Consider the following 24,473-nt stretch of genomic DNA (forward strand, 5'->3'; position numbering starts at 1 on the left):
CCCCTATGGCTTTGGGCATATTTTGATTCTCTGCAGGAAGCTCAAATGTAACTGTCAGATACAAAACAAGCCATTTCAGTCAAAGGAGAACATAGCAATCTGAAACAAAGAAGTAGGTTGTGACATTCACTGGGATAAACCACTGACAGAAGACAAGTAACTGGGTATGACAACAAACACGGCATGAGAAAAGGAATAACCCTAACCCTAATCAAACAGTAATTTAACACATGGAACAAGAAAAGTACAAGTAATCTTCAAAATAGAAACTGAAAACCTATGAATTTGCATCTTCATGGAAGACAATTAGAAGATAACAATATGATCTCAAAGTACTGTAAGAAACACAGGGAGATACTTGAAGGCTAATAATATGTTTAAACTAAATCAAATCTCCACTAGAGACAGCTGGAATTTTGGCTGAAAATCCAAAGCAGTTTCTTCCAAGCATACTATCCATTGCACTATAGTGAGCCTACATCATGTGGGGAAAAAAAAGAAAGAGTAATTTCCTCAAAGGCTTCTTGAAGTACAATAGTATTTTTCTGCCTGGGTTTTAGACTCAGAGTATTTTCTGTAATGTTGAGTATGTTATTTGAGGTACACGAGTATTTCTGTAACTAAAAAGATGTTTGACATCTTCTTTTGCCTTTTTTTTTTTTTTTTTAACTGCATAACTATGAATCTCACACTTCTGCACACACCATTTTTATATCTGAGTATCTGGAAACTTCTACAGTCTCATATAACCTTCCTTGAACAGAAATCTTGTAATCTACTTGTTGACTTTTGTGCCTTTACTTGTAAAAAGACTGTGTCATTTATGAATATACACAATAGATAAAGCCAAAAAAAAAAAAAGCTTCCCCTGACATTCAGTAGAATTATAGCAACTTCTGTTACTTCACTTTTCTTCAAGTTCCTATATTATATATTATCTCCTTTAGATAAGCTAAGAGAGCAGACAGTAAAAGCATAGAAACAGATTAGATATAGGGTGGAAGTACATATTTTGGTTCTAAAGAATAATAAAGAGGAATGAGATTTAATGAGATACTAACACACAAAGCACTTTCAAGGAATGTTGCCAGAAGCTAATCAGTACAATTTCTAGATGTTAGCCACAGTAATCTTGGCAGCATGTCTAGAACATTTTGGTCTGAAAGACGACTTGTATTTTCAGAGTCTTTTAGAATAAAAGATTGTGTAGTCAGAGATGTCCTAGTCATTGTTTGGTAGAAGTTAAGAGACTTGAAATAGTTAAAAAAAGACCAACAACTTATTTCTCAGCATTTGCCAGAAAGTAGTTGTCTTAAGAGAAGTGACTGCCTTGTCAGCTTCTAAGACGTCTGTAATCTCCTGATTCAGAGCTTTTCCAAATTGGCAGGAATCTTTTAATGGAAGATTAAACTACTGTCCTTGTGTGTTGTTGAAGAAATCTCTTATTCAGAAATTTCAGTCTCTCATTCACAGCAAACATCTTGCTATCATTTCTATATTGTCTTCAGCCATTCTCTTTTAAAGTTGCTTAATCACATTTCCTTGTTCATTAGTGAGAAGCTGATGAGCCTCTTAATTATTTATTCTGACAAATCCAAATGCAATAGCCCGCAGTTGCTTTTCTGCTCCGTGATTGGAGAGAGGAAGCAGTGTTGCCAGGCTCCCGTATTTTTAAGTAGCAGAATAGGTTGTGATTAGGTCTGATGTCACAGAAACCCCTATGAAACAAATGCTGGCAATCTGAAGTTTGGTGTGACAGAAAAAGGGGTATATTCAGAAAATACTTGTGATTTATTTTTATTTTGCCAAAAAAACCCGATCTGTACCATATCCTGCATAAAGCCAGTGCTTACCTTATCTCCTTCCCCCTACTTGGGAAAAGAACATGAGGAGGAGGAAATAAAACCCAGAACAAATCTTTGGTCTTTAACATGATCTAAGGATTTGCATTATTGCATCTATTGTCATATTTGGGGTGACAAAAATAAAACTTATTGCTTGACTCTGCCTGTCTAAGGTAAATGAGAAGGTAATCTTCTATATTTTGGTTGAATCGGTATTTATTATCTTATTGCATTCCTGCATTGTATCTTCCCTCTATACAGAACTCTGGTTTTATGCCCAGTTCCTTAACTCTGAATACTTGGAGACTCTTTTCTAGCTGCCTGTTGGGGGGTAAAAGAAGTAGCACACTTTAAGCCTTTTGGAAGACTTCAAGTTTGGAAAAAATGTCAGTATTTCATCTTGAGAAGGCGCTGGAAGGACTCAAGTGCCCTGACTCCCTCTCACTTCATGGATTTTATTCCTTACCACTGCATTGTTTCATTAAGGTGAATTGCACCTAGTTGCTACTAAAAATGATTTTAAAACGAAGAACAATTTATGCGCTTTGTAATTTGGATCAGAATGACTCTGATGCAGTCTAAATTACATCAGTTGAAGTCTAATACCATTCACTGTATTTATTTGTGTTGGAACACAGTCAGCACAAAGGATGCTCTCATTAACGACTCACTTCCTCCTATGGTAGAAATGTAAGGACTTCCCTGTCAAAAGGAAACTCCTGCATTTCAATGCATTAATATGTCCCTTGTTTTGACTTTACATTAAGGCAGATATGATCATTTCATTAATTCTTCTTCCCAATAGCACTTCATTTTTCACAATATTTGTTGTCACAATGAATGCCGCATATTTTTGCAGTGGTAAAGTTATTGAGCAGAAGAGATCAACAAAGAAAGCTTGGACTTTCGCGTACAAACCTCCTTGCCAAAGTACTTCAGCGAACCTGTGGAGATGCTGTTAAACCTTCTATTGTTGATCTATGGTTTCTACACTACATCCTAACAGATTAGCATGATCTCAGATCTACCATCCCATCCTATACTTCCATTTGGGTATTGTTATGGAAACCGATGCTGTTGCAGAATGGAAAATTCAGAGTGCCAGTGCACTGGCACAGATGAATTTACAATGTCAGCTTTTCCATAGGAATTGCATATGTGCATATGTCTATCCATAAAGACTGTGGAACAGTTCAGTCATCTGGAAGAGAAGGGTAAATTATGTCACATTTACAAAAGAGTTTAAACTATATGCATTCAAACTATGCAGAATTGTTCACCACGGTAGTGTAAATCCACTGCTTGCCTTGCCTGGTGATACCTACTTGTATTTGCATTACCTCTGAATTATTATCTGCTTGTTATATGCAAAATACAGTAAGATTTTATTTATCTGCAGGAATTTTATCTGATCAGAGAATGTCCAAGAAGTATTCAGTATAGAATGCTTTTGGGTCAGTATAGACCTTGTTTTGCATTACGCAAATGGCAAACGTAATGGCATCCAATCTCCTCTCTGAAGCAACCAGAATTTCAGTAGCTCAAATGTTCCAATGTTAGTTCTTCCTGAAAGAACTGTAGTCAGAGAGGCATATGTCAACATCTATAAAAGATTTTGAATAAAGAGATTAAGATAAAGTAGAGACTGAGCCTCTAGAATGAAAGCTCTGCTGCTTAAGGTTTTCAGGCTGTACTCAGAAATCACTGTGATCTGCATTTAAATACATTTCTTATCTCTCTTATTATGAGAAATTAAATACTGGAGATAAAGAAGAAGAGAGCTATAAATCAAATATACAGTTATTTTAGTAACTTGCTGTGAAAAAAAACACAGAAATTGAGGTTTACATGAACAAATTCTCTGTTACTCCAATAAATACAAAATCACATATGTCTTTGGATAAGAAAAAAGATCAATGTGATTCATTATTCTTCAGCATTACATAACAGATTGCGACAAGGCAGAGAAATGAGCTGAAATCTCAGCAAACCAATCAGCAGGGAGTGAAACCAAGATGTAGCCACCTTCTAATAAATCCCAAATAAGACAGATCACCATGTGGGACCTGTGAGTCAAAGTGCTAATGAAGCCACGGAACCTGTAAATCCTGTAAAACATTTGGAGTCCTTCCTTCACTTCCTCCAAGAATCATACATTAAGATTCACTTCTGAGCTTTTATTGGTGTCCTTTTATGCATAGAACTGAACGTCTCTAACTGAAGTCTGTCACCTACTTAGTGTTATTCTCCCAAAGAACATCTCTTGAGGATGAACTTGGTAAGTGTAGCTTCATGTATCTCCTTTACAAATTTGAGCACTTTGGCTTAAAATCATATTAAACAATTTATTCTAGCCACTGCTATTTTTTAGCAATCCTGCTTCAAACAAAACACTGCAAAACCAAAAATGAAATATTCATATGATGATCCAATCTCCTGCCCCCAAAGTACAACCCTGAAATGTTACAAAAATTATACCAGAAGAGCAAATAATGATAAGAAAATACAATCAGCTTAAAAAACCTTGATCACTTGTCCTCTGGTGGGGCTTCTACATTCAACAATAAAAATATTAAATATACATGTTCCTGTTTTTTGTTTTGCTTTTTTTCCCTAAATTATGAGAACCTCTGTCCTAACTCAGACCAAATCTAGCTACTGCCTGTCTCCCAGAGTGAGGAGTAGCAGGTGCCTAGAGGAAAAAAATATATCAAAAAAAGCATGTAACTTCTAAGCAGATACAATTGATAATTTAAAGATTAAATAAACAGAATATAAATTAAAAATACATTAAAATGAGCTTACAGGCTGGCTAACAGCAGCTAAACATTACTTTTAGAAACAGAACTAAGAGTATACGAGCCTCTCGTAGAACTTAAGCATTAAAATTAAACATTAACACTTCCTTGGATTCACCAGTTCCAATGTAATAGCATTCCAATGTTGGTCATAACTGTTAACAAATTTAGTTCATTAAAACTCAACATAAAACACTGTAACTGGCTTATCAGCGAATTCATAAAACCATCCATTATCCACACTCATAGACAATGCATAAAGCATGGATGGATTGCAAACCCCTTATTCCCACTGGCCCGCATGAACAGTCTAAGCAACTTGATCTATAAAACACGTGTATTAAAAATTGATTTGGGGAACACAAAGTGGGGTGGACCACTGTTGTGGGTTAGGCCACTCCAGCAACTGAACCCCACACAGCCGGTCACTCACCCTCCCCCACCCCCAGGAATGAGGGAGAGAATTAAGGGAGAAACGGGAAACCCATGGGTTGAGATAAGAACAATTTAATACAGATGATTTAATACACAGTGTAGATGCTCACCACCCCCTCGTATGCGAAGCCCGTCTCGTCCCGAAGCTGCAATCCCAGATGAACACGAGGCCCCGAAATAGAGAGGGGAAGAGAGAGAGAGAGAGTACTCCAAGAGTGGGAGTACTGGGAGAGAGAGGAAAAAAAAGGCAATAGAGCAAAAGCGCAGCAAGCGCAAAAGACCAGAAGCGGTGAAAGAGCCAAAGCGCCAAAAGCCATTCTGTCCGTCTGTCCCTCGCTTTTATACTGGGCATGATGCTGCATGATATGGAATACTAATTGGCCAGTTGGGCCCTCAATCTTAAGTTCCACCACAAATCACAAGGGGAATTGTGGCCCCCTTGTCCCGGCTATGCTCCCCCCTTATCCCGCCGTGCTTCTGCACTCTGGCACACTGAAAAGTCCTTGGCCAACTACAAACATCAACTTGCTATCAACATTCTTCTCAGAGCGAGCCTCTGAGTAAAATCAAAACACGGAGCTCTTCTAGCTGCTAAAAAGAAAGAGCTAACTCTGTCCCAGCTAAAACCAGGACAACCACGACCCTTTCTGCCACTGAAGTGACTGCATTTGTGAGCAAGAAGGAAAAAAATCTGTGTCCTCAGATGTCATTTTTACTTCCAAAAAACTAATACCTTGCCATGCATAGATTAGAGCAGGCTTCTTTCTGAAGTTAAGATGTAACAAAAAGAATTACATAAAAAGAAAATTCCAGTTATGAAACTATGTAGTTGTTTTTTGTTGAAAAGTACATAATTTTGTTTGAAAGTACATAATTAAATTGCAACAGTCCATCTCACAAGATCAGTGTCCAGGTTGAAACTTTCAATGGACTCTTGCAACTTATTTATGTATTTTCTGTGCATCCAAAATGGAGAGCCATGTTACACTCTCAACGCTACTAAATCCACGCAGAATTCAATGGGTAATAGGGGGACCTTTTACTCTCTCAACACTAAATCTTTGCATAATAGCATAAATCCTTTTATTCTCCTCCTTCTCCCACACCATCTCAATAGTTTCAGACTGTGGGAAGCAACTGCTTAATCCTCTATTCAGAATGTTACACCAAAACAAACATGAAACACGGATTCGGTGTTTATCTTAATGAACAGAAGGCTCTTTGATGCCCCATCTCCCACTTCTTTAGAGCAGCTAATTCAAGCTCTGTTTTCGCACAGTGAGGGAAGTTAGAAGTCTTTGTTCTGAATAAAATGAGCAGCACATTCTGAAAGAAGCAGCTCCTAATTTTCAAACATCAAAATGAGGAATACCTTTTTTTAATTTATTTTCTTGGGGGCAGTATAAGAGAGAGGAATTTGTACATGCCAGCTGGCTGACTCACTTTTAGCATAACTATTTTAATTACAGGTACAATTCAATTTTGGTTAACTGCTTGTTAGACTGAAAACTATCTAATAATTCAAATAAGCTCCAGGTAAGATACATTTAATTTACTGTTTGCTATTGTTACGAGATTTCTTTTTGGAGCCATTGTGGGGGGGGGGGGTGTGTGTGTACGTGTGTGTCCATCCTTTTTTTGTTTCCATGAGCCCAAGCCATACTCTCAGCAGAGGAAATAATTTCAGGATGACTTTTCAAACCATAAAACTAGCAACATAAAAGATGAACGGGGAGGCTTTCTTAAAAAGGCAGAGTGTTTTGCACACCTCATGGAAGCAGCACTCAAAGCGCAGCTCCAGAGTGCTGGATGACATGAGTCCACAGTGGTTTCTGTGAGAACAACAGAATCATCCCTGAAAGTACGTATTTATGTGATACTTGCATTTTACCTCTAAAGGCTTTATCTCCCAAGGTTTTTCTCAGTCCTGCGGAACAACTTCTGCTCATGATTCTGTCATCTTAAGGACTAAATGCAAGAGAAGCTTGTACTATAAAAGCACAAGAATTCTCCTGGTAGCTGTTAGAAACTTGAAGGTAACATACAGGCCTGTTTTTTGCTTTATTATAAAAGTGGCTCTGTCCTTTCTTTAACGGAGCCTGCTATACGCAATTCCTTGAAGTCAGCATGTGAAAGCTTTACTACTGCTTGTGTCCTGGTATTTTCAACTCTCAACAGCTACAGTGCTAATACGAGGTAGAGCGTAAAACTCTTTCTTTGTCTGAAAGCTACAGTCACAGGGATTTAGAAAATGTAAGATAGGGCAGTAAGTCTTATGCCTTCAAGTCAATAAGTCAAATTCAGCACTGACTTTGCATGAACCCTTATTTATTTATTTATTTACTCACTTATTTGAGTCAGCAACAACTTTCTAATCACTTCAACATAGTAGGAGGTAAAACTTTCTCATCTTCTGCTCAGCCAGAGACTATGATACTATCGTTAGGTCTGCAGTTAAGTACAATTTTTCCCTCAAGTAACTTTTCTATAAGACCCAGTCACCAGCACTACTTGATGATCTCATGACTTTCTAATGGCTCCACAGTTTTGTGGCTTGTTTGGTTTTGTTTTGTTTTCCCCTGAGGTGAGCTGCAGACCAAGGGAGATGAACAACTTGCACCAAAAATAAGCTGAATATAAAGATAAATCCAAATGTGTTTTTCTTAGGAGGAAATCTCTCCCTCAGCATCAAGAGAACCCTTTAAAATATTCTGAAAACCTAGCTAGCTTCTTTCTTTTTATCCCTAAGATGAAGATGCCAATTTAAAGCGTGGCTAGGACATAAATCAGTTCTGTTTCCAAGCTCACCATGCCCACATTAGGTGAAGAAGAATGGGTAATCGTGTGCTCAAACCTTGCATTTCAGTACCCACTGGTTTGACTCTACCCTCTTACAGGTTCTACATTAGCAATCCTTGTAACATAACATTTCTGGAATCTCTTCGTTAGTGAAACACTTTGGTGTCCAAGGCACTGTATCGATTTGCACTCCACTGCCTGATACTCTTGGTTGGACTCCTTTCTTCTTTTTCTTTGTCAATCACTGAACCAGGGCTGTGGCTGCCAATATATGAAGCAGTGGGGATGCTCTATGTCGGCTCTTCTGCAGCCTTTGTATCCCACTCATTCTAAGGCTCCACTGAAACCACCCACAACAGCAATACAGGAAACACCATGAGTTCATTTAACTAAACCAAGAAATACAACGTGGAAAAAGAAATTTTCTGGACAACAAATTCTGAGGCATAATATTGACTAGTGATGAAACAAGGGTAAAATACCCTGAATTTTTCCATTCCGGATCTGTAACGTGCAGAAATATTGAAAGATGGTAAAATAAGTTGTAGTCATTATTATTAACAGAACAATATTCTCCCTAGTGAAATTTTGGATTTATTGATATTCATAATTTTCTGATAGCCTGAAAGGACGCTTTGCTGTTTGTGTTGCATTCTCAGACTAGGTCTCTGCTGGGTAATGTTATTATAACAATAGCTACCATGGAGGGAACAGTGTCATTCATGAAACAGAGGTAATAAAGCAGCTACAATGAATTCTAAGAACTGCTTCAAAATATCCTTGATTTGATGCCTTAACCATAAGGAAGCATGCAGTCAATACTGAAAAGTCCTCAGGATTCTTGGACCTCATCCTAAACTGAATTATACCAGGACTTCTCCCAAGCTTTTTAAACAGGCAAATGTTTTAATAAATATCTATGTTAACACCACAAGAGAGACCTTTAGCAAAACATTTTGGGAACTCCTGAATTCTTCAATTTTTTACTGCCATTTTTAATGACCCTCTCCCAAGGTCTGCGCATTAACTCTGCGTTATATCAGCCACTGCTCTTGTGATGACCAAAGGGTGACCTGCTGACACACTTTCCTTCTTGTGGCCATTTTTTCTGCCTGGATGAGGCAGGCTCAGATCTCCTGAAGTTCATTGGTGAGGTTTGAGAGATAGCGAGATGTGCGAACACACATAACATTTCACAGATAGTGAAAGGAAAAACTCAGAGCAAAAACCAGCTACTTTGCCACAATGCTGCGCATTCTCAACACGCAGGTTTGAGCAATGATGTTACAGACTCAGTCTCACTTCTCAAAAGCTTGTTTGATAAAAGTGAGATGCCAGTACTTAAAAGTACAGCCATTGCTGTGGCATGCTCACCAATAACCTCTGTAAGACAGTACCAGTGTTTCTACAAGCAGAATGTCCTGCAGTTAACGTTTGGCAGGCTGTCATTACACTGCTCGTTCCTATGAGCTTCTAAAATTCACAGCACCTAAACTATTGTGTGCTCTTCAAGTCATGGGGGTGATGAGTAATAAGATAGTGTGGTGGATAAAGATTGAACATCTGTAATTTTGGAAGCACAGGATAGGTATTTTAATCAATTGCAAGTTCAGTGTGCAGATCTACTAAAAAAAGAAGTCTGGAAGAGAAACCTAAGGTAGAAAATACGAATATTATAAAGTAATTTATTCTAGTTTTTACTTCCTTCTAAAGAGTGTAGGTAATATGCTTCAGAAAGAATTAACAGCTTTTGGTATTACATCAACTTCGGGAAGCTATAACACCATAAATCAGTCAGAATCTGTGCTCCAGATTCAGTTCAGAAGAGCTGAAGTATTTCAAGACATAAGCAATTCTTATGTGTACCACTCGCTGTTTCATGCTGTAAATCAAGATTTAAGCCAAACTAGAGAACTGCCTCTGAAGAGAGACTTAGACAAGGTTAAAAGAAAACACTGATCCAAGCAAGGCGTCGGTGAAGGATGAATACTACCGACTCAGAGGGAGCCACTGTCAGGAAGAGAAGCGAGGCAGCATGCTCTTGGGAAGCCCTACCCTTCTCCCATGGCAATCTGTTACGTCTGAGCTCTGCAGAAGTGAGGGAAAAGGAGTACGGGCTGCTGCTGCTCTGCCCAGCGAGGGACTCTGCAGTTAAGGTGTAAACACAATGATTAAAAATAATTTACAAAAAAACATTTTCCCCATCATTTCCATTTTATCAACAGCAAGGCTCTAGAAAGGAACGTTCAGCTTAAGGCACCATTTAAACTTCCCTTTTGAGGTGAGGAATAGAAGGCAATATGGCAGAGGTTCCCCTCCCACCGAGTAGGGATGAAGCTACAACACTCACGAGGGGTGTGGGGCCCCAGATTCAGTTATTTCTTCCCTTGAGGGACATCAGACTCTAGTTTGTCACCAGACATAATAATAAACCAATACATTTTACTTCTCTGGTTTCTTAGGAGCTCTCAATTTTTGGAATGCTTTTTCTTATATGCTCACACAATATTACTAAAGTGCTAATATTGGCTACTGCTTTTCATACTGTTCTATGAGATCTATATTTTAAGGCATTAAAGAACACTATTGGGGCTAACAAAGGGAAATATCAGAAATACAGCTCTTTTCATGTTTTCCGATTATTTAGTATTATCTGCCATACACTTCCTTCTTTCTTTGATGCAGCATATTTGCCAAAGACATCTAGAATGCAGAAATGGGTCCCTTCTATTATTTGATAAATAAAAATATTCAGAATATATTGAGGGCTTTACCAAGGAACAAAGAAATTTAAGGAAACAAATACACAGATAATCCTTGCTACTTGCTACTATAAATGAAAAGTATGACTATGAAAAGAGCTATTTAAAGCATCGTGAAATAAAAATCTTTAGAAATGAATCACAGTATATACGGATACTATTCCTAACAGACATCGTGTGTTATTACTGTCGGCAGGGAAAGTTGACACAAGCTTAGCTGCATGACTTTTGGCTACACAGAGATGCGGCACAACATCGTATACACAAACTCCATCATATGAAGAAAGAATCTTTCATTACCTTAACCTTGAATTACAAAAATTTGTTGTGGAAATATATTCATCTAATGCTGTTTCTTTTTTTCCCACCTTTAAAGACGCTTAACTCATTATATGAGACAATTTGAATAGCTTCAATTGCACACAATGAAACCTCTTCTTAAGACAGCCTTGCCTTGGCTTAGTCTCTCCAGCTGAGCTGTTGAGAGCTCCATTTTGCAGTTGAAATGACTCAATCCTTTTAAAGATTTTTGTTTGTTTGTTTGTTTGTTTGTTTATTAGGTGACATTATGCAACAAATATCTTCTTCTGAATCGAACTCACCAAAATGGTGATTTCAGGCTGCCCAAGCTTCTAATATTTCTAGAATTAACCCTTCTGGGCAGACAAGGCCTCTGCTGGTCTTTCATCTCTAGGAGACAATCCTATAGGAGCTACATCACCCTACTGAGGTACTTCGTAAGAGATACAAGACACCTAATTCAAAACAACAGCTAACTTCAGACTGATTAGGACTGAGGTGATTAATCAAACTGTTCAAACATTTAACTGCAAACCCAAGAGAAAAGCTTTGATAATTAAGAAGTGTGAATTTAAATGCATGGCAATGCATTTAAAGGCTGCATGTATCAAACATGCATGTGGCCACATTTCATGCGGAACTAGAAGAGAATAACAATCCCACAATATTTTGTGGGTTCCCATCCACAAAATCTTTTACTGGTACTCAGTGGCATTTTTCCAAGGACCTCTTCAACAATTTTTAAGAGTTCAAGAACGTCTGCAATGTTTATTGTAACAGTTTGAACTTACTGAGCAGTTTTCAACAGGGAAATTTTACTAAATCAATGAGACCAAAAGGCAACTGCTTGGTGTGTCATGTTGTTTTAGGATATCCTAAAACTGACCAGATGAAGCATTTATCAGATAAAGTTAGCCTGGATGGTGACAATGGCATCTCTACCCTTTTACCTTTCATTACAATTTCCATTTTGACTCTTACAAAAGAGCTTTCTCAAATGAGAAGGCATCAATATAATGATGAAGAGAGATCAGGATGACACAGTATAAGATGGCATTTTGTGGCTGTGGCAGGTAGTCAGTGTGAACTCCCTAGAAGAGACAGAGCATTGCTAGCAGCTACATAGCAAGTCCTTTTTCAGCAAGCTGCTGAAACTTCAGTGGTCTGGAACTGGTCTGGGAGGTTTTTCACAATGGTCATCAATTTTGCTTTTTCTTGTCTTCTTACTTACAGACCATGGTCTCCAGAACATGAACCGGCTTAGCATGTGACACATCTCTTGCTCTCTATTTGTTCTAACAGTATTGTGTTTTATCTTTTTTTTTTTTAATACTTTCTGGTTATTCTAATACCACAACCTCCACATAGTCGGAGAAGTGATATAAAACCTACGTTTCGCTTTCAAGAGAGACTCTCTAGTGTCCCAGAGAGTTCCACTCTCTCACATGCCAACTGGAGATGGAGGTTTGACACGAATAATACAATCCTCGTAAAGCTGGAGAAAAAGTAGATAAATAAATAGATAAGTAAATAAAAGTTGGCTCAAATACTTCTTTGTCTCTGAATATTCAAGAAATAAATTGATTAATATTCTCAAGTTATGATGACTAACATGATTTTTCTAGGATTGGTAGAAGTGGCGAAGTTGGAACGCACACCTGTCTTGAACACAGAACAGTAAAGAAAAAGGAAGGTATTATAAATTGAAGGGTGAGAAACATTATAGTTTTATGATCCTGTCCAGTCTTAGCTTGCCCTTAAGGTCAAACCAATCAATTGGTCAAAAAAAAAAAGGATTTTTCATTTTGAGGTCTTGACAATGTCAAAGTCTTGCCAAATAGACTCATTACAGCTCTTCCCTTTTTTCTTTCTTTATTGGAATGACGCTGTCAAGTTCAGTATGCTATCTACTATAAAAGCCTAGGTCCTTCACTATCAGAGCAGGAAACAAGACGTGTTGGTAACAAGACAGTGTGCTGATTATGTCTGACTAAAAGTTGAACCTTGAAGGTTCACTTTGTTCAACAGCCAGAGACAGCAACCGCTGCCTTCATTTTCTGCTGCAGAAGTGTTGACTCAACTCGTATCACACTTTCTTGTAAAATATTATGAGATGTGTCATGAAGGATTAATTTGTTTCCCACATCTTATCCAGCTCTTTCTCTTCCTTCATTTCCACAACCCTTTGTGGATCATATTCACCAAACTTGGGTATGTGTAATATGTTTATAATTCTGTCTGAAGATATTCTGTAAGACAGAAGTTAAACACATCACTGCACTGCTCTACTAGTTTTGCATTTTGACTATGCTGGTATTAGTTTCCTCCACAGATTTTGTCCCTTGATCTATACACAGGGAAGAGACGAAGGCATGTGCCAGGGGCATCAGGCAGTTTAACGTCAGTCGCTTGTGAGCCAGGTGAGTCGGTAACATATTCAGAGCCTATGAAAGCTGACAGGATCCTCCACAGCTGGAAACCTCTCTGGCAGCAATCAGCAAGAACATGTTTCCATACCCTCCGCACTGCTCAGATGCAGACCCACCTTTTCAAGACGTTCTGAAATTCTACCACGCTAACTGAATGTGCCTCATTGGGTTTTAGTTCTTTATGTTTTTTACTTTGTTTTGCAGTGGAGACAGTGAGTATTTGACCCAAAGACAGAGGCCAGATCAGCCTGTTTCACACAGCTGCTTGTTGAGTGGACATTTATTTAAAACTCTTCCTGTCAGAACAGAATGATCTATTAGTACCACAAAATGGCACAATGCCCAGAGACAGATTTTGAGAATTTCTGCTTTCATGTACAGGAAGACATTTTCAAGACTAATTTATGAAACAGAGAGCAAAATATATCTTTAAAACCTCTTAACACAGCCATAAAAATATATTGCTTTTAAACACCTATGATATTACTCAATTAACAGATTGGTATTGCTACTCTCAATTTATAAATTCTGATTTATAAAACTCTCAGTCTTTTTTCTACCCTTAGCTTACCCCCTTCTTGTTCTCATGCTCCCCCATTTATTAACATCCAGCTTTTATAGATTATTAAAGAAAATCAGGAATGTTCTCTGGCAGTTACCTTGAATTGCATTTTAAATAATGTACTCACTTTTTTTTACCTTTAGAGCTGAGTCTCAGCTATTCAGAACTTGGAATAATCTGAGAGTATGTCCATTTTTGTAAAAGCAATGAAATCAAGTACGTTAAAATTATAAAATATGTCATTGATTAGTTTCAGACAGAACTTTATCCATTATTGTTACACAGAATTCTCACTTTTAGTTAATGGTAGTTGCAAAATGGCATTCTGCTTATGAAGAAACTATGATAGTGATATTTTCTAAAAATCATCTCAGAAAGGAAGACGAAACCTTCAGATCTCCCAGCTAATTAAAACCTCAAAGAGATGTTTGTTTCAAAGATATTAAAATATTTCAGTTTTTGTGAATACTGAAATGCAGGAGATCTTAAGTAACACATTTAAAATACAATTAAATAAATACTAAGTACTAAATGGCCTGATAGAATAATTTTAGATATTTTCCTGTAAAATGTTATATCAAAATAAACAGATTTCAATAAGACAAATGTCCCTTCAGACAACTCTCCTGTGAAAATGATAACCACTTCTAATCTCTTTCTCCCTCCTAGTCCATTTGCTTATTCAAAAGATTCAGAACGTCACAGGGGAGAAAGTTGATTTATTATTATTGTTAATATTGTTTTATATTTCGAAATCATTACTTTTAGGAAAAAGAGGAATGAAAGAATGGTTTGAGTTGGAAGGGACCTTCAAGATCATCTAGTTCCAATCCCTCTGCCATGGGCAGGGACACCTGCCACTACATCAGGTTGCTCAAAGTCTCATCCAAACTGGCCTTGAACACTTCCAGGGATGAGGTATCCACAACTTCTCTGGGCAACCTGTTCCACTGCCTCACCACCCTCAGAGTGAAGAATTTCTTCCTATCTCTAATCGAAATCTACCCTCTTTCAGTTTAAAGACATTACCCCTTCTCGTATCACTTGTAAAAACGATTAGAATGTGAGCCTCAGTTAATCCTTAGATATCTGCAATAGCATTTCCACCCTTTTTGTTTAATTTTCTATTTCAAGGAGATGTCCTGGTCATACAAAATTACTTCTTTTCCAGAAATAGCTCAAGTTTGTCTTGGTTTTCTAATATGCCTCTCTTTGTCTTTTTTTTTTTTTTTAAATAACTCTTGTGTTTATTAAGGAATCTACTCTTGTTTTTATGTCTAAGGTAAATCCAACCAATTATTGGAAAGAAAAGTAGCAGCCTCAAAAGAAAACTGGAGACAAAAACTAATCTGATGGCTGGTCCGTATACACACTTTCCCACACAGAAACACACTAATTGCGATCAATAAAATACCATCTGTCAAAAACATGTAATATAACTCCTAAAGAAGGTCTAATGACTAAAAAATGGAAAAAGTCTTCTTAGTGGGCTTTAGTGAAGAAAGACTCATTTATAAATCACTTTCTGGTGTATGGATTGAGAGGAGTGCTACCACAGCCTGGAGAAGTTTTGTATTTTATCCTTAAGCTTTCAGCAATACAACTTTTTGTGTTGAGTTTCTCCTTCTGCCGGGCCTCCCTCCCCCACTCTCAACCATGTTCATGTTTTTCTGTTGGTTCTATTCTCTTGCTGTTGTTATTCTCCAGACCTTTCATGTACCAGCAGCAGTGAAGCTACTCACTTCTGTTGCTAACTCACACTATATGAACAATATCCACAGAATCACCTTTTCTCTGAGCCTCACAAGAAGACATTTTTTTTCACAAATACAATCAAAACCAAAGTTGGAGACCTCACAAATCAAGTTCAAATCCACTCATGTAACTTCTATGCATATATTTCTTCTTGTAGTGGGGTCTGAAACTCTGAAGAAGTTTTTCCTAAGTGCCTGGGTCAACACCAGAAACATAGGAGTGTCAGCAAAATGTATGTATATTCACTTTTTTCTCCTGTTAAACGTTGAAAAACTTTCTTGAAGAATGGACCATGCAGTATTATTTACCTCATGTATTCCAAATTCAATTCTATTCTATAAAATAAGTAGATTAAGACTGGCTTTCAAGCAGACAAATTATACAAACAATGAACACTGGAGTTTAAAAAAGTCACATTTTCAACTTCTTTTCTACAAGCATAAGGACAAGAAATGTACTGTTGTTAACATAATAAAATCAAGTATCATTTATACTCAAAAGAGTCTAGGCATTTGCTAGTTAGGAATGATGCCACATAGCAGAGGACTACGAGAACAGTAGAAGAGTCAGGAATGCCAGGCATCAGTCTGTAGCTTACCCTAACTGGCTTGGCCCACACTTTTTAAAATGGCACTTCCTCTAAATAAAGATCAGTGTCTTTTTAAAAGCAAACCAGGGCCACATTCAGATCTCATTTAAAGTGGTATCAGTCTAGGAGAAATCCATTGATCAAATTTACCCTTATGCCTATTTTCTGCTGCATTTATAAAAATTTCTTAATGTACATACAACTAGTCTAAATCTACTCAAAATGCAGGCTATTAATTTTCTAAATTATTTATACAGATTTGGTTGTATTCCTTTACTAGTTTTCCTTTAACTATATTTCCTATTTATGCATGGGCTCTATTCTTTCTACATTGCTAAAGTTGTGGATTTTCATAACACAGAAACTTTCAAGTGGCAAGGTGATACACAGACTACTTAGAATGTTACTTTTTAGATGCTTATTTTGGGGATGAATAAACAGGAATGAGAATCAATATTCCAAATCTGGAATGATTTCAGAATCTTCCAGTTGGTCTTTTTGTTTACCCATACGTGACTACAATGCTGTTGGGAGTGGACGGAAAGTAACAGAGACCAATACCTCTGATAAAAAAAAAAAAAAAGAAAACAGTTTATCTGAAGTTCCAATGTGGTTGTGTGAGAGATGAAATAAATACCAATGCATTGCAGAACTCATAAATTTTAGTCCTGAGGGCTTGCTGTTACTTCTTGTCTTCTGCTTTCTGAATATCGATAGCTTATGTTTTTGAGCTTTCCTCTGAAACAATGAGCTAGAAAATGAAACTTTTTTTTTTAAAAAAAAACCATGTTCTTAGTCACATGCCTATAAAACAAAGCTTTAAGGAAAATGTTAATTATCTTAGACTTGTGAAAAAAATCTGAAATGCTGAGATCATTGAACCTGCACTCATTTTGAAAGCATTATTAAACTGTAGGTCTACTACTTCAAATGTATAAACATATTAATTATAAATTCCTATCTTATGCTTTATTAATTTCACAAACTAAGCTGAAACAGAGTAGCATAAAAGTACTCCCAATAAACCTACAAACATGAACAGTGTTTCAAAACGCCCTCTTTTGCACTGGCTGAGGAATCAAATGTGCCTTGTCAAACACTTAGGGGCTCAGCAGATCAAAACTTTGGGACATGAAAAGGAAGGAGTCAAGGGACAGCCTCACAAGATGTGGCAGTTACCCACTCTTACCGAGGTGCTCTACAAACACACCATGAAACAGGTAATGCCCCCCCCCCCCCCCCCCCTTTCAGATAGTCTGTGCATCAGATCCAACAGGGGTTTTTTAGCTGCAAAACAGTTGTTCTTAGGTTCCTAATAACACAACTGTGAATCTGTATATTTATGACTATTCTGTAATATTAAAAAAAAAAAAAACAACCAAAAACCCAACCCAAGAACAAACCACACACACACACAGTGGCTTACAGCCTGCAACATGTCACTGGCCATATGCTCACTGGCTATGAGCTATTCATACACACGAAGCTCCAGATGCCAGCAAGAGCCATGCGTGGCCTCCTGGGATGAGACAGGTCAGCAGCTCCAACCTGACACAGCTCACCCAGCTACCTTGGCACTATCATCCCACTCGCCTGCAAGGAGGCTCCTAGCAGAGCAGCCAATCTGACCTGGTGCTTGTGTTGCCCTTGCTTTATTCTCCCTGTCACTGAGGGGACAGTTCATGGGTTGAAGGTCACAACTCTGTTCTGGTCCCCACATAACAGCATAAGGTCCCTCAAACCACAATACTTAGATGTTGCAAGCAGTTTCCAAGATAAACATAAAAACAGGACTGGAGGGAAGAGGGAGATTTTTAGTTGTCTTCTGTTTTAAAGTAAGAGGGAAGATGTGTGACAACGAGCAAATGCCCAAATAAATGCATTAAGCCTCTGTAAATTCTTCCATGATTACACAATAAATACATAACACCAACAAAATTTTTAAAACACAACACTGAAGTAATAAAAAGTTGAGTTTCTCTTAACATATAAAGCATTACGCTTTACAAGACAATTTCCACCTCCAAACAATACAGTTCTCAAGTTGAAAATATTTGAGCCGAATCTCCTCTCAACCTCACTAAAACAACTGCAGTGAATCAAATCACAGTGAAATTTTGTGTCTTCCTACCCAGGTACATAGATCTCACTGAATTTCTGTCTTGGTTTTGTAGGAATTGGGCATGCTCAGAGACAGGCCATGCTCAGCTTCCTCAGCTTCACTATGACCACAGTTCTACCGTGTATCTTGGACAAGGATGAAAATCTCAAAGAGAGAAAGGCTTCTTCTGCATGGGCTGTAATTTCCATGACTCATGGGTAAATCGGCTTCCCTATGCTGCTTCAAAGAGTGCAAGCTCTGTAAGTTCTCATTTCTTGTCTGCTCATTTGTGTGGCTACACATCTGTTAAACTGTTCCTGAAATCAAAGGCATTCAATTCCTAAAACTAATATTCTTCACCATGAATATATATGAGAATGAAGTTTTTATTTTTGTAAAAAAACCCACCTTTTTATAAGGTGGTCAAAATAAGGGCATAAAAGTCCTTCATAAAATAAGTTAGACAGCAGTAGCCAAGTTTTCCATCAGCCAAATCGCACAGCTGTTGTACTCCACTGCAAAAGTTCATCTTGCTCAGCTTCAGTCATCAGAAACATCTCACCAGAAGTCTGTCCTGATGACGAAAAAAAAGGTCCAGCTCTTTTTGAAAGCCACTAGATAGGTATCAAGCGATATGATACTTTGCAATTCTAAAAGTAATTGGTAGCACGATTTCCTATTCAAGATGGCATTATCTCTCCTACGTGACAGTGACAAATACTGAACTTTGGTGCTTTTGCTGGATCATGGGCTGGAAACTACCATTTTTTTTCTAGTTAAAAAAAAAAAAAGGTGTTCAAAAGAAATAATGTTATAAAAAGAGAGAGAAGAGCTGAAGATGTACCCAGTGTCCTACAGACTGTGTCTGAAGGAATGCTTTTCTTGTGTTGACTGGCAAACAGATAAGCAATGCCGAAAAGAGAAATTAAACATTTATGAGGAAAAGATGAATGAGCTTTTAAAAATTATACTAAAGCTGTGCCATTTATCTGGGTTTTGAAGGAATCCTGAGAATGAGAGCTTAGGCACTCTGAGTACCCCAGGATGCGTGGAGTAGCTTATATTTTGCAGCTAACTTTCTCTAGACAGTTTTGTTAATCCTGGACTTTGCTCTTCTGCTTAGAAAAGTTTTATTCAAACACTGTTGCATGTGGTCCACAGTTAAGAGTAAAAGAAACGTCTCAAAACTGTGCAAAAAAGCTCTGGCTCGTATTTTTACCACAAATATTTTGCCAATATTTTAAATTTTTTCTTTAATAAAACAGGCACTTTAGCCCAATTAACTGAGTCATCCCCATACAAAAAATGGATTCAAATTAAAAAAAAAAGTTTGCAGGTACCTAAGCTAAGATAAAATACAGTTTTCAATTTCAGAGGATATTTTTATTATCTCTAAGCAGGTGACAGCTACTGCCAGGTATAAGAACTATCTTTCTTCCTCCACTCCAGCCTTCAGTCTTCTTTAACTTTTCCAAGCTTTGAAATGAAGATGTTCTTAATACCAGAGAAAGAGGCTTTGCATATGAAACGAATGATTAAACTCACATGAGATGCACCCATTTTGGAGATGAGGGATTGCATGAAAGAAAGATACACTGTGATCTTTTCCTTCTTGTCACTTTCGTATTAAAACAAATGCCGTATCATTACTGGGATGGGTTTGTCCAAGGTCACTCAATTGTTCAGCACTTACAAGCTGGCAGTCCATCACAGGCAGAAGCAGCACATATAATCATTCTTGAGGCTAGCAGCCTCCACTCTCCTTAATGCCACTTGTTCTGTCAGCCAGTCTCTGGCTTGTCGCAGGCGAACATAATTATTCTTTGAGCCGTGCCTCAGATCTTCAGTTGAAGGGAGTTGTTTGATGCGAGACCACAACTAAGTATCAAATGGTGTCATGCCTATTACAGAACATGCAAGTCAACAACTACTGTTTAATTAGGCTTAAATCCTCCCATCCAAGGCATGATACAATGCCGAGCCATGTGCTGGGGATGTCTTGTAGTACCTTGCCTACTCCCATGTGTGAAATGGCTGAAGAGCTGCCTTCTTGATGCTTTTGTAGCCCCAAAGAGGACTCCCTCTTGGATGATGTTGATCCCATCTTCAGGATACAAGTGAATGAGTCAATTAACTCAGCTTCTGCTGTTCCCCTGAGGCAGAACTACACAAGTTACAGGATGTCCTGGCTCTACAGCCTTGCAGAAAATTGCCTCTGTTCTGCAAATGTTAAAAACTTTTTTTTTTTCTCATTTTCTTCATTATTCCCCTTTGAAATTTGTGGTTGTAACTGAAACTGCTGAAACTTGACACTATTTAAATGACAACTGGATATATTAACATGAAACTCAGTAATTGAGTTTTAAGCCAAAAACTTTAAATAACTTCAAAACGCGAACATTTTGGAGATGAAACAGAATTCTGGTTAAAAGACTCATAACATTATATTGATTATCATTTTAACCCCATTGGTCAAAACACGTATCAATTAGTATGTTCGAAAACAGGAGAAGAAAACAAGTGTTTCACAAGCTGCAGAGCCCTGAAAAAGTTTTGCCCAGGCTTTCAGTAACAATTACAATATTCCCTACTTTCAAGGGATTTTATTCCTTTATGAAAAACAACTCATTTAGGAGGAGATGCCTTCATCAGTTTATTTGAAAAGATTTAGATTTTACTACTTGAAAATTCCAGAGATGTATGATTTAGTACTATTTTTAAAATTACTGCATGCTCTTTTAGTTAATGTGTAGCTCACTGAATATGCCAAATTGATAAATACACCTGGAATGCCACACACATCATTTACAGAGAGAACAAAGTATGCATTGCTGAGTTTGTTTTTCTGTTAGAAACCGCTGTTCCATCAAAAAATCCCATAAAGAAAAGCCTGCTCCATGATGTTAGTAGAGCACACAAAAGCCATTGACTACTAACATCTTATAGTTATGCTTCTTTTCAGTAGCTTGACAATTCAAAATTAGCATTGATTTAAAACCCTCCTTCTGGTGAGGATCAATACATAAAACATATCTCTGTAAGTGGTGTTTGCTGAGGAAAACATTAAAAAACAATAACAGAGATGAAAGCACTCGTTTTGTGAAGATACGTTGGGCTGGTTTTAGCAAGACACTTTTTAAAAAAGAATTTGTAAAGAAGGCATATGTATAGTTATGTAAATATTCCTTTGCAATTATGTCTATTTTATCATATATAGGAGTTTTACTCAGTCTGAGCAAAGTTCACTATGCACACACTGCTCCTTTCCCCCCTTCATTATGACGTACACAGCAAATTTTTAGTTTGATGTATAAATAGGTTCATTTTCCAGAAAAAAGCTTTAACAAATGTGCTCTAAAATGAAGATATTCTGCTTATAAAATTACTGCATCACCACCACCCCCTTAAATTGCTTGAATGTAAAAATTTCATTAAGACCTCAATCCTGGAAATAATTTATTAAATGCCATTAATAGTTATATTCTTGTAAGAAACTCTTTATAGAAAAGCCCGATAAAATCAAATCCATTTGGCTGCCTAGCAATTACTGTGAAAGTCCAGGTAGTTTAACAGAGAATTTTTCCTTTTTAGAGCTTGGGGGCTTTTCTTGCTTTCATATGGGGTTCTATATCCAGCTCATAACTGTCTTGTAATTGGTAGCATATGGTTAAAAAGGTAATAGAAAAGCTTTTATTTTCTATTAAATCCTTGATAGCTTTTTCAGGAAGGGCTAAACCCTAAATATTTAAGATCAGTTTCAACAACCATTTTTTCACTATGCCCATAAAAAACTTACAGGCTCCATTTTCTTCCTTTGCTACCACTCCCATACGTTTAACACAGACTGATTCTTCCCCAAATGGTATACTGACCCCACGAACCACAGGAATATCCCACTTCCTGATTCTGTGCTCACGGAAATCAGAGAATTTTTGTAGTGATTTAAATTAATCCTGAATCAGATACACAGTCTACATGCCTGAATGCCCTTTTTTACCCACGTGCTGAGGGCCTTGTCCAGCTTTTCAGAAACGCTCCATATCAGTTACGGTTAGTGACTGAAAAAAATTGATTTTAACCCGACAAGAAAAATTCAATTTCAGGTCAAACAAAACCTGAAGGTCAAGGATCACCTTCTTCAAGCTCAAGAATGGTCCATCCCAGCAAATAGGAAACCAAGCAAAGGCGGCAGGAGACTTGCATGGATGAATAAGGAGCTCCTCACTAAACTAAAACATAAAAAGTAGAGAGTTGGAAATAGGGCCAGGTGACTCAGGAAGAATATAGAACCATGGTCTGAGCATACAGAAATGTAATTTGGAATTTTGTGAGCGATGTAATGGATAACAAGATGGACTTCTACAAGCAGAAGCCCTGGTGAGGAAGGACACAGAAGGCTAAAGTTCTCAACACTTTCTATGCCTCAGTCTTTAACTGGTGAGCCTTGCCTTCAGGAATACCAGGCCCTGAGATCAGAGGGAAAGCCCAATCCAAGGAATATTTACCACCAGTGGAGCAGGATGAAGTTAGTGAACCCTTAAAATAAAGTAGGCATAAACAAGTCCATGGGCCCTGACAGGATACACCCATGAGTGTGCTGGGGGAGCTGGCTGATGTAACTTGCAAGGCCAATTCTGATAATCTTCAAAAGATCATGGTGACTAGGAAAAGTGTCCAAGGACTGGAGGAAAGGAAATGTCACTACTATCTTCAAGAAGGGCAAGAAGGAGGACTCAGGGAATTACAGGCTGCTCAGCCTCACCTCAGTCCCTGGGAAGGCGACAGAGCAAATGAGTCTAGAAACCATTTCCACACACACAAAGGACAAGAAGACGATCAGGAGTCGTCGGCAGGATTCACAAAGGGAAAATCATGCTTAACCAACCTCATAGCCTTCTTCAATGAGATGACTGGTTTGTGAATGAGGGGAGAGCAGTGGATGTTGTTTATCTGGACTTCAGTAAAGTTTTTGACGCTGTCTTCCATAACATCCTCATAGACAAGCTGAGGAAGTATAGGCAAGATAAGTGGACATAAGGTAGACTGAAAACTGGTTTAACTGCCAGGCTTAGAGAGTTGTGATCAATGGCAAGAAGTCCAGCTGGAAGCTAGTCACTAGTGGCGTACCTCAGGTGTTGATTCTTTGCTGTCTAACAACTTCATTAACATCCTGGACAATGGGACAGCATGCATACTCGACAAATTAGCAGATGACACAACATATGATTGTGCTGCCACCCAGAGGGACCTTCACAGGGTAGAGAACTGGAAAGAGGAACCTCATGAAGATCAACAAAGACAAACACAAAGTCCTGCATTTGGGTAGGTGTAACCCCAGGCACCAGTAGAGGTCAGGGCTGGACTGTCCGGAAAGCAGCTTTGTAGAAAAGGATCTGTGGGTCCTCATGGACAACAGGCTGACCATAAGCCAGCAGTGTGCCCTTATGGCAAAGAAGGTAAATGGTATTCTGGGCTGTATTACAGTGATAGAGGGGATCTTTTCCTTCTATTTAGCACTGGTGAGGCTGCGTCTGGAGTGCTATGTCTAGTTCTGAGCTCCCCAGAACAAGAGATGCAGACATGCTGGAGTGAGTCTAGCAAACAGCTACAAAGATGAATGGAAAAGACTACAAAGATGTCTGCAAAGACTGAAGCATCTCTAATCTGAGGAGGGGCTGAGAGACCTGGAACTGTTTAGCCCAGAGAAGAGATGGCTCAGGGGTGATCTTCTCAAAGTATACAAATACCGAAAGGGAGAGTGTAAAGAAAACGAAGCCAGGCTCTCAGCGGTGCACAGTGACAGGACAAGAGGCAATGGGCATAAACTGAAACATAGGAAATTCCACCTAAAAATCAGAAAAAAACTTGCCAGAGAGCCCTCAGCCTTTAGCTGGCAGTGCTCTTTGTCTCCATTCCATTAAGCAACACATTTAGTCCCTATGTAGGTCTAGAAAAGACATTACAGACTCATTGATACAAGCAAAAGGCAAAAAGGCCTACCTACTTATGCTGCTAGTTTAGCTTTCTAAATGATATATCCATTGCTCTTTCATACAGACACAGTGACTAACAGCTTTAATACCCTGTGAGCAGCAAGAC

At 38.1% G+C, this 24,473-nt stretch overlaps 1 protein-coding gene across 1 annotated transcript in view; it reads right to left on the reverse strand.

The window, feature by feature from the left end:
- Positions 1-24,473, reverse strand: part of MOCOS (molybdenum cofactor sulfurase) — a 242,093-nt gene that overhangs the window by 62,523 nt on the left and 155,097 nt on the right. The gene's annotated exons all lie outside the window — the stretch shown is intronic.

The sequence above is a fragment of the Tauraco erythrolophus genome, chromosome 3, assembly GCF_009769465.1.
Source record: "Tauraco erythrolophus isolate bTauEry1 chromosome 3, bTauEry1.pri, whole genome shotgun sequence".
Classification (NCBI taxonomy): Eukaryota; Metazoa; Chordata; class Aves; order Musophagiformes; family Musophagidae; genus Tauraco; species Tauraco erythrolophus.